At 36.1% G+C, this 10,008-nt stretch overlaps 1 pseudogene; it reads right to left on the reverse strand.

Moving 5' to 3' along the window:
• Window positions 1-6,038: 6,038 nt before the first annotated feature.
• LOC147475566 (ribonuclease 3-like protein 2 pseudogene) lies at window positions 6,039-7,282 on the reverse strand (annotated as a pseudogene).
• Window positions 7,283-10,008: the final 2,726 nt, after the last annotated feature.

Here is a 10,008-nt window from a genome sequence, read left to right on the forward strand (position 1 = left end):
CCAGGGAAAAAACCTTCAGGCGCGCCATTTATGAGGACAGAATAAGAAGGTGTGCTAATGCATAACTGAATCCATTTTTTCAGCTTGGACGGGAACTGAAATCTATCCGTCATGTTCAAGATGGCCTGCCAACTCACCATATCGTAGGCCTTCCTTATGTCCAGTTTTATAGAGCATCTTGGAGTTCCATGTTTTCTATCATATCCTCTCAAAACTTCATGGGATAAAAGGATGTTATCCTGTATAGATCTCCCTGGGATGAACGCTGACTGATTGTCGTGTACTAGATCTGGTATCACCCTCTTCAATCTGTTGGTGATGACTTTTGAGATATATTTGTAAATCGTGTTACACAGAGCAATCGGCCTGAAATCTTCCACTTTAGCTGGCGTAGCCACTTTTGGAATCAGACATAGAAATGTAGCATTTGTTCCCCGGGGCATTTTGTTTGTTCTAAAGACATTTTTGATGGCATTCACAACATCCACCCCTACTGTATCCCAACAAAATTTGAAAAAGAATGGGTTAAACCCATCTGGACCTGGCACCTTATTGTCATCCATCTCAAACAAGGCTTCCTTGATCTCTGTGTCACTCACCTCAGCTTCCAACATCGTTCTCATACCTGAGTCAACACTATCTCTGACATTCAATTCCGTGAAAAAGTCGCTTTCACTCACCGGTGGCGTTGCAATACCCATCTGCTGCGTGAAGTACTTCACTATGCTCTGTGTAATTTCTGCCTGTCCATGCACTGTTTCACCTTTATCATTCGCTATTGCCCATATACCCTTCCTGGCTGCCTTTTCTTTCAATGAGTTAAAGAAAAAACTCGAACACCTATCCCCTTCTGTCATCCATTGAGCTTCAGCCTTCTGGTCCAAATCTATTGCTTCCGCTCATGCAAGATCAATATATCTCTGCATTGCCTATTTTTCACACCATCCCAGCCCCACATCCGATGGATTATTCTGTAAGTGGATCTGTGCATCACTTAACTGCTGCCTTGCGGTTATAACTCTCTCATGTAAATTTGAGAAGTTTCTCCTGGCCCAAGGTCTGATTTTCTCCTTTAGCATCTTGAGTTTGTGGATTAGAACATACATGGGATTAGCATATATAAGTGTACCCCAAACTTCTTCTAGAATATTTTTAAACTCCGATTGATAAACCCAAAAGTTACAAAATCTAAAAGGAGTCGGGGACCGGTGAAGTCATTCCATGTGAGAGCAAAGATAGGGAGTGGTGGAAACTCCCGAGGTAGGAATTCAGCCCCTGAATTAGGATATTTTGCATCCACAAACTATTTACTAGACATCTATCTATTCTTGACATAATGCTAGCCGCACCCACAGATTTATTCCACCAAGTGTAAAAGAATCCACTAGCATTGATATCAGTTAACCCGGCATTCTGAAGATAGAGAATAAAGTCCTGGGCTTCTTTAGGATGCATAGGTTCACCCCCTGTTCTTTCATTCGCTGTTCTGATGTTATTAAAACCCCCCGCTACACACCAAGGTTTTATGATTGAGCTCTGTAGCATAATCACATCTTGCCACAAATATAACCTCTCCTGAAAAGAATTGCTCGCATACACCACTGTAAGGAAAAACTCTTCCGCCTTTGGTAGGAATTCAACCCTGCAATGAATGAATTGCTCAGTCATGTCTATCTTCTTTACCTTCACCACAAAAGGATCCCAGCATACCCAGATTCTGCCTGACCCAGCTTTCTCATAATTGTTTTCATGCTCCCATGTAGGACAGCAAATGCTTCTTATTCCGTCATACTTCTCCTTTTTCACTTTTGTTTCGAGAATCCCAAACACACATAACTTCTTTTCAACTCTCACCTTATTTATTTCCTTTGCTTTCAAAAGATCATTTGCTCCTCTCACATTCCATACACAGATCGGACCTATCATTAGTGATGATTTTTTTTGTTCTTTGCTCCCTTGGGTTTCCCCCTCTTTTTACTTCCTTGCTGTTTTTTTCCACTGGCTTATTGGGTTTGTTTACCTTGGCTGCGAGTCACAACTCCACCTTGAGCAGGCATTTGAGGTTCTACAGACAAGGGAATCAGATTTCTATCTTTGAAGTATTCCGTCTCTTCTTCAGATACTACTACGTCAGACAGCTCCCCCGGCCTTGTGCTTTCACTGAATTTATTGAATTCATCCTGCTCCTCCTCATAGCACATCAAAGGGTTAAATCCTGTAACTATTTCAATACCTTGTGAGGCCTCCTCATAAGGCACTAAGGCATTGTCAAAATCCCCCACTTCCATCTCTGAATTAACCACCCTGTTGTCATATGTTACCACTCTAAACTGCTCCTGTTCATTTTCTATACCACTTGCCGATACTGGTATCTCTGTAGCTTGCTCATTTTCATATTCTGCCCTTGTCTGAACTCCCTGATCCATCTCACAATCCTCATCTCTGCTATCTCTGTTTAAAACCCCACTAAGCTTAGTCTCTCTTACTGCTTCACCATGTTCAACTACCTCTGTGCTCATAAATATCCCTGTGCTTAGCCCTGGCGTTCTCTCAGATCGACCTCAAGTTTCACCACCTCCTCTATCACCGGCGATTATCCACGGTAGCTTTGTTGATCTCCGTTCCACTATCTGGGTTTCGTATTTCTCCTTCCTCACTGGCGTTGCTATTTGACAACTCCACTCTATCTGCAGCTAGGGAGTCTGGGTTTTGCCTTGCTGCATCTTCAGCAACACTTGTGATCTCTACCCCTGTTTCAATCCTTAGTGTGCTACTCTCAGGAATAGTGACCGAAATGTCCTCTATCACCTTCTTCTGTCGATCATTCTTCCCTATGTTACCTTTCCTCAAACACCCTGCAGTCTTATGACCGAACTTCCTACAGCAGTCACACATCTTGGGAATCCAGCCATATTCCACCGAAATCGTTCTAATGTCTCTCCCACCCATATCGATATCAAAGGTTTCAAGTAACTCTGCATTAATCTCTACTGAAACACTGACTCTAGCAAAAGTTAACCTTTTCCTTGAAGCAGTGGCTTCATCCATCCTCTAGGGTTCCCCTATTCTGCTTGCGAGAAATCCCAAGCCTTCCCCATTCCACATGCCCTTTGGCACATCATGTAAGTTTACCCAAATAGGGATAGCCTTTACTATGTTTTTCCTCTTTTCAACATCCTGACTCCATTGTGTAACAATGAAACATTTCCCTGCCATGTATATTTGTGCCATTTCCAGCACGTTTCTCTTGTCTTCTTCATTGCTAAATTTGAAGTAAAACAAGTTTGCATTCGCAACCATCTCATAGTCCCCCTTAGTTTTCCATTTTTTCCTTAGGAGTTCCCTGACCACCGGATATGGAAGTTTCTGTTCTAAGAAGAACCCCACAACATAATCTTTCCATAAAGACCGACCTTTTGTAATGAATTCTTCTGGAACTTGTGCAACACCCTCAACCATGTTCAGATTAAACTGTTTAAGCCCAGTTTCGATAGATTCTCCTTGTCCTCCCTGGAAAAGAGTGTTCCAGTTTCGTGGTTGTCCTCTTGAGATAGCTCCATTTGCTCCTTGGTTGCTGTCTTTTTCCACCACTTGCGTGGGGTTTTGTAGCTGTGCAGCTGTTGTTGCTGTTTGAAGGGATGGGAAATTTTGGCTATTCAAAACAAGAGAATTCATATTTCATTCAAGATTTTTTCCACTCAAGAACTCTCACTGTAATCAATGAAGGATTTTACCTTAAGTGGAAAGGAACTATCTATAGAACAGGATAAGGAAACTTGTCTGAGAGGTTTTTTTTCCTATTCTAGGAAAAATCGAGGTATACAGGATCATGAATTAGATTAGGTTATATTGCAGCCGTTTTCCAAGATAATGTTCACCATTGTTGGGCACGCAATCACTCAACAAAATATTGCAGAGTATTATATTTACTCATTCCACTTCTCAGCCACGCACAATTGGTTTTTAATAATCTCTTTCAACAATATATCATCTGGAATATTATATATATATATATATATATGGAATATTATCCATGCTTTTTAATGTTTAATATAATATCAATTTCTACTTAATCATAAAATAATAATAATAATAATAAACTAAAAAAATATAGCTAGCCCAAAGTCAACTTTAAAAAATTGCAAGTCCGGCCATAGGCTGGGCCAAGTAGTTAGTCTTTAGCAGTTCCTTTTCCTAGCCTCTGAGGCTGTCCACATCAGCAAATTTTAATTACCCAAAATTAGTCACGAGAAAATAAGAGAAATAAAATTTTAATTACCCACAAGAATCAGGAGAAAAAAAATGAAACAATGAATCAACAAAAAAAAACAGGAAACAACATCTAACAGAGATTTTTTTTTTTTTTTTTTTTTTTTTTTTTTTTTTTTTTGAGAATTCACAACAAACAAAACACTATCTAAAACCCACCGCACTTCTTTCCAAAACCCAAACAACACTTCATCTTCCCATCTCATCCCCGTGACAGTTGATAAGCGTATCTTTTGTGGAATCATTAAAAAGATAAACATATGATTTTAAGGCATGTATTCTTCTTGAATATTCAATCAAGTAGTAGTATTGTTATAAAACTTAGATCTTTGCATTGTTAGGTTCTAAATTGTTTGCTCTAATGATAAAATATACATTGTTTGTTTTTAGTATAGTATTGTCAAGTACTTAATTAAGTTCTCATCGATTGAACTATCTAAGAGATTAATAGGCTTATATTAGTTGTGGTACGTCAAAAAACATGTTTCTACCATAATTTGTCGTAACTTAGTTTAGGCCTTGGAATGAAGGCAACGGTTTTACACTTTTACTGTTTTTGCGCTTGGTATATATTGATGTCTCCTTTGATATCTTGCAAAGAGAGACCACCAAGTGCAATGTTGGCTTGACCTTTTCGAATGCGTCTTAATTGCTACTCTGACTGTGAAGTGTAATTATATTGATTTTTATTTGTGGAGTGCTGATTGATGCTACAATCCACAAGTTAACTGTGCAAATGCTTCATCAAACAGCTAAGAAAGCTAAGGTAGGACTCTCATCTAGATTTGAAATTGACATCAATTTGTCTTTTGCTACTGCTGATGCATCAACCAAAAAAGATATACGCATTACACTTACTAGATCAAAGTTTGAGAACTTGCAATCCCCTTCAAAAAAAAATTAGAAAAACATAAACCCTTCAAACAAAGTATAATCATTAGCTATCAATATACATATATTATTTATTCAAGTGGACTTTAGGCTTTTGAGTCATTAGCTATCTATGTAGCAAGTCCGGCCATATGTCAAGCCAAATGGTTAGTCTAACATGAGTAACACAAAAAAAAAAGGTACAATGGGTTTAATCTGCCTGGTACTTAAATGGTTGTACAAAAACCCCCTATAAGCAAACAAATGCATAAAACCTCTCTATTATTTAAAACATAACATCAAAGCCAAAACAAACCAAAATACCTCTGTGAAAATTGGGCTAACGTCATCAATCTTTACTTATAATTTCGGCTTAAGGGCAAACCGGGCTGACGTCATCCTATGTAAATTTATATTTACATATGGCAATATAAAATTACATAGTCTTCTTAACCTATTTAAATTTAAATTTTCATATGAAATTTTTTTTCATGGGAAAATTTAAATTTATATTCTATTTGGTGTCGTCGGAAAATTTTCAATCCCAAAAGTTACTATGTAAATTTAAGTTTTCATAGTTCCAATGACTATATAAATATAGTTTTACGTATATATGACTATGTAAAAATACATTTACATATATTCTGTCAAGTATAGAGAAATTTTCAATCCCAAAAGTTACTATGTAAATTTAAGTATTTATAGCTCTAATGACTATACAAATATAGTTTTTTATATATATATATATATATATGACTATGTAAAAATATATTTACATATAGTCCAAAAGAGTAAAAAAAGAAATAAGATAAAATGGGAAATAAAAACAGACCAGATTTTATTTCTTTTTTGGAAAACAGGGAGGTTATGTGATATGGGTGGATGGGGGGGGAGGGGGGAGTTTATACTCAACCAAGTTAAAACCAATGGGTTGAGCCTCATTTCTTGCAAAAAAAAAACCACAGACAAACAAGAATTGAACTCAGCAAATCCGACTACAAAACACGTAAGTTGTTGGTTCTGGCGAATGCCTCTTGCCACAGATCGCTATAAGCTTCTGCTTAGCTCCACTTGTTTCTTGCACTCCACTCAGCAAGTCACAATTGCGATTGACATTCATAAGCATAGGATCAGATATACACAATTTATCTAAAGCTCTTTTCGCTGCAATAAGCTTCGAAGTCTCTTTCTGCTCTGAACACGCTGAAGCTAAAATCTTCCCATTCACAAAAACATCAACAATAATGTTCTTTTCCCCATTCTTCCGTTGTTGAATACGAACATTCTTGCCCTCTTTTTGACAAAGCTCATAGAGCATTGTCACTGGTTGTTGCTGTAGATTCTCAAGTGTAACGATTGGCTCCAACAGTGGACTAATGACCTCCCACATAAGCTGCAAATCAAATTTGACATCCACATATATTGCTGCAGCAATGGATTCAACAATATCCGCTAGGACTTTTGGCGCTTTTACCTTTCCTCCATACCCGGAAATATCATCATCTTCTTCTTGAATTGCTACAGAAAACTCACTAACCTTTGCAAGAAGAGCAGGCGCATTGTGCCTAACGTAATGGAACAACCCATGTTTTACGGCAACACGAGCAAGCTTTTCAGTACTGATATTCGAAGCGCGGAGATGAGAAAGTTGTCCAGGATCAAGACTAGGGTATGTGATGAAAACAAAGTTCCCAAAAGCAAGACCAAGTGCAGCATCGCCTACGAACTCTAGACGTTGGTAAGAAGGTGAGTCTGTGTAGGAAGAGTGAGTTAACGCTGCTGCCAAGAGCGACTTATCCTTGAACCGGTACTTGAGAATGTGTTCAACCGCTTGAATTGACGATATGAAGTAGTCCTCCAATGTCATCATGGGCGTTGCTGGTATAGAAACGGATTTGTGGCAGTCCTCAGATTTCACCACTGTTCTTTTCTTCTTCATGATCAAAAGAGATAAAGAACAAAGTTAAAGTACTTGGTTTTGTTTTGTACGAGAGAACCAGTAAGAGGGAAGAAGGTGTGTGAGTTTATACTTGGCGTTTGAGAAGAGGTCTGTTTCTGTTTTGGAAAGCAAGTAGAAAAGGAAACTTACTGACACCAAACCTATTTATATGGCCTACGGAAATAGAAACCAAGGCGAAGAAGGAAAGGAAATAGAAATACTAATACTAATTCGTATCGGAAAGGACAAAACTTAGAAGATTTCTGGAATAAATAGAAACTCGCAGTCGTTTGCTAGGAACTGTTTTTTTTTTTTTTTTTGCTGAAATAAAGATGGTAGCTGAAGTCAGAAATAACTTTTATAGTAAAATAAAGAGCATCCAAATTGTAGATGTTCCTAGTTCGTATAGTAAAAAGAACAGCTTTAGCAGATTTACTACTGAAAAAACTAGTACAGATCCGATGATTGAAGAATCTGATAAAGAGATTCCATGCTTTATGTCGGATGTGAAGCTTATGGAGTCTTCTGTTGGACAGTTTGTCCCAACCATCCGTTCCGGACTTCCGGTAGCTTTAGTGACATTGGTCCGCGAAGAATTACGGAAGACGGACACATACGTATGGATGACTTATCCTTGCATTTGGGCTTGCTCTGAAGCTGCCCCACTCCAAGTGCTTTCTTTGAGGTGTTTGATGGTCACGGCGGCCCGGATGCCGCAGCATATATGAAGGAAAATGCGATTACAATTTTCTTTAAAGATGCCGAATTCGTACAAACATGGAGGTTGATGATGTTTCTGTAAAAGCTGTTGAAAAATCCATTCGCAATGCTTTCCTAGGTTAGAGATTTCCAAATGAGATGAATTTTTGTATATATATATATATATACTAGTTTTTGAGCCCGTTCAACGAACGGGGACTGTTTTGATAAAATTGATTTGATTATTTTTAATATTTTTTAAATTATTATGTATCAAAAAAAAATTAACTATAGAATACTGTACTGATTCGTAGAAAGGGCATTTAGGCATAATAATATAGTATTAATAAAAGGGAAAAATAGCTCGAAAACATAATTAATTTGATTTATGACCAAACCATTGACAAATCCTAAAATTTAAAAGTAGAATCTATCTTTCTTTCATGCACAAATTCAAATTGGAAAAGTCATTGAACTCTTAAAGTTTAACTGTCGACGACACTTTTTAATTGTTTATATTTTGACAACCAGTCATTTTTTCCCTAATTTACACTTTAATTCATAGGCGAAACATGTTCAGTTCACATTTTGTGAAAAAATAATTATTTTTATTTTTAAATTATTTACTTAAATTACATAAATTGGCACCCTTCACATAACGGGGATCGTTTTCATATAATTGATATTTTTTTTTAATTCTTTTTTATCGAATTATTATGTACCAAAAAGTGTTAGCTTTAGAATATTGTAATGATTTAATATCGTACTTTTCCATTCAATACTCGGTGAGTCCGTGAGTAGATTGAATAACCCATCAAAAGATGCCTAACATAGAGCGGGAGTAGCCACGTTGTAGCTTCTACCAACATGATGATATGTTAACAGGCCAGTTGCCCTCTCAAAACAACAACAATACAACATTCAAAAAATTAAATTTTCTAATCCAGCGCCCACACAAACAATGAATCTTATCATAATTATAGTGCCAAAAAGAATAATTATGTAAATTCATATATGTAATAGAACCCGTTTATTTAACAAAATCAATGGGCATTCAATCAATGACAAAAATAATTAGGTAAATTACTCATTTAAATGGAACCTGTTCACCGAATTATATACGTTATTTCATTTTATTATTATGTATCAAAAATCTTACTTCCAAACTATATTGAAACTCATACAGTAAATTAATTTATCAAAGTTCCCAGCACCAATAATTTGTTAGACTGTTTTTTTTGTATATCAATGGGCCTTATAGTGTATTAAAATGTCAAACTTTTTGGTTGTGGACTAAAATACTATTTTTTTTGTATGAATGGGCCGTATTAAGATGTCCAAATTTTGGGCCCATTACTTTACTTAACACGTGGTGTCATTTTCACCACTTGTATCTCTAATTTACCGACGTGTTTTCGCACTCTTATCCAAGCAACCTATCTCTTGAATCTTGAGTATCTATCTTGAGTTGACTTAAGTGAAAAGTTAATTCATCGCTCTCAAAGGTAACTTTTAATTTTCCTAATATCCCTTGATCTCGCTCTCGTTATTTATAGTTTCCTAATTTGCTATCGTTAGTTAAGCATACTTAAGTATGCTATGCTTTATATACATTAAACCGCTACTTACGCTTTCTATGCTTTATTCATTGAGTGAAAGTTTGTATACAATATAGCTGTAGTTGTATTTGGATTTTTAAATCATATCATATTATTAGTGATTTTGATATACTGAATATTTCTAGTTATTAGAGATTTCTTTACATTTGAAGAATGCTTTGTTTGAAGTCCTTGTCAAATTTTAGTAAAGTTTTTTCCCATGTCTTATATGTATTTTTTATTATTATTTTATTGGTTCTCTTGGAATATTTTTCTCAATGGAAGAGTAAGTTGATTTTTTTTTATCTGTTTATTTTTATCAAAGTTTATACTAAAGTCAAGTTTTATTTTTTACTAATGTTTTTGTCTCAATTTTTTTGTTTTGTAGGCATCGTGCTTGTAAATTTATGATGTTTTTTAATTCTTCAAATGATATTTGGTTGGCAAATGAGTATGCTTTTGATAACAAAGAAAGATTTTCTATGTTTGATTTTTTTGAATATCTAATTAAAAAAGTCAAACTGAAGAGGTGTTGTAGACACCGTGGTGGCAATAATCGATATATAAATAGTGAAACTAAAAAGTTGGTTCTAAGTATGAGAAGCCAATTGAATGAGTGTTTTTTTTTAATAC

The sequence above is a fragment of the Coptis chinensis genome, chromosome 9 (assembly GCF_015680905.1).
Source record: "Coptis chinensis isolate HL-2020 chromosome 9, ASM1568090v1, whole genome shotgun sequence".
NCBI classification, from domain to species: Eukaryota; Viridiplantae; Streptophyta; class Magnoliopsida; order Ranunculales; family Ranunculaceae; genus Coptis; species Coptis chinensis.